Source organism: Atta colombica, unplaced genomic scaffold (assembly GCF_001594045.1).
Source record: "Atta colombica isolate Treedump-2 unplaced genomic scaffold, Acol1.0 scaffold58, whole genome shotgun sequence".
Classification (NCBI taxonomy): domain Eukaryota; kingdom Metazoa; phylum Arthropoda; class Insecta; order Hymenoptera; family Formicidae; genus Atta; species Atta colombica.
In genome coordinates this window covers 1,549,934-1,552,110 of record NW_017259548.1, presented here as the reverse complement: position 1 = coordinate 1,552,110, position 2,177 = coordinate 1,549,934, and positions in this window count along the sequence as shown.

Below are 2,177 nucleotides of genomic sequence, written 5' to 3'. Positions count from 1 at the left end.
CCCCCCCCCCCCCCCCCCCCCCCCCCCCCGATTCCAATCGCTCTCTGTAGATCACCACTTTCCAAACAGTTATCGATTTCAAAAGGGACATCGACGATTAGTGCCACTTTGCGATCGATTAAGTTTATCTTTTGTCCGAAAATTCCACGATAATTATTGTGAGCATTAATTATTATACCTGAATACACCTGTATGCATTCAGGGGTTTAGTATCAAAATACCACCGCAATGTTTACGTTGTATATAATATCATATATGTATATAATATCAGTTGATGGACATGTTGTTTCATTTTACGAAATTTAATCGCTGTGTGATTAAATTAATATTCCATAAAGTTTGAATTTGTTATTAGATGTACAGTATTTAAGGAATGTTCCGAGATAATGCAGAGTTTAATATCCGCATAATGAAATAAATATACATGACGCACATCGCATGCCACACTAGATGCTTTTAATAAAGGCGGACTTCCAGCAATTTCTATCTCTTTTGTAAAACAAGCATTCTTCTGAGCAAATGTCGATCTTCCTGCCCGGAGAGTTTCGATTTCGATTTCGACCATCAAACACCGCCGCACGATTTATTACTAGTACACAACTAACGCGAGCTTGTCGCGTCCGGTAGTGATTAGCGACGCTATTGGTTAATCTGTCGGCGATTATGTCGAATTCATCGGTGCAACGTGCGGAATTCGCTCGACTTCCGATTTAATTATTGCTATTTACCATTTCGAATTCATGATGGAACGTTGCTACCGATCGAATCATTGCCCTTCCACTACAAACGCAAAGCTCACGATTGGAATAAAATTATGATGGATTTTAGTCATCTTATATAATTATTACCAACACAAAATCTCATTATATAGATATGATGTTAAATATAATATTAATTATTACAAAATATAACTTTAAAATAAAATAAAAAATACTCCCAGACTAGTTGATTACTTAGAAAAAATTAATCATTCTTATAATTTTTTTATTCCCACGTATATATGTATGTACGAAACGTTTAACATGATATGAATATGTCGGCATTCAGTGGCATTATCATAATCAGGGTGGCGATCCACTTTCTTCTCATGAATGATCACGAACGAGCTGATCGAAGGACGGTGCGATAATTCGAAAAGGTGAACAGATGAAGGGGGAAAAAAAAAAGTGGAAAGCCGTGAGGTCCATGTAAAATGCATCGAGCGACTAGAAGAATCCTTCGTATGCCGTGTCCTTTCCCCGTGGGGGACCTTCGTTCTCCAAAATGGCGTGCCGCGCGATACGCCCGACCCTTCTCTCTACGTCGTCGCACATGGGTGGAGGCTAATTTATTCATTCGTTCCTTTTTACCCGGCGGTAACACGTACCGTACTTTCAGGGCACCCTTTGTAAAAAGGGTGGCTGGGCGGACGCTTACGGCGCATAGCAACGTGCTCCGTATTTACGTTGCCCGATTTCCCGCCTTCCCACTCCCCTCTCCTCTTCGCCACCCCCCCGACCATCGCACACGCCGTTACTACTTTTCCATCCCCCTTCAAACTCACCACTCGTTCCCCCCTTCCGACGTTCCGTCCGGCCATCCCGGTCTCTCCCGCGTGGAATCCCACCCTTACGCAGTCCCTTTCAACGAGCCCTTTTTGTAAGGAGACTGATTTTTCAACGCCCTCGCTGATGCAAGGATGGTGGGCGGATGGTTGGGTGTCCGGGGATGTTTCGCCTCTCGGAGATGGACAACTACTTATTAACCCCCGGCAACGTGGCCTACCTTCCTAGGTGAATGCTTACTTCGGGCGCGCACGTGGTCGTGGTGGATATACCGGCCCGGATCACGCCGTATTGGTTCGCCCTCGTGACGAGGCCCGCGCGTCACTGCGTTCGATCAGCGCGTGTCAATACGCGCACGCGTTCTCCGCGATTCGAGACACGTGCGCGCCGCAATCGGCCGCCGCCGTCAAGGAATGCTGCCGCGAATGCCCATCATTCCGGTTTCCCGCAATGAATGTCTTAGGATCGCTTGCAGCGAGACCGTTTATCGCCGACATGACTCCATGCAAATTGATTTCTTTCCACATATCAGCTCAAGATTGTTTTAAAAGCTGTAAAACACCTGATTCATTATAATGAGCACTATAATCTGATTACTATAATGAATTTTAAATTATTTTTTTAAATACTTTA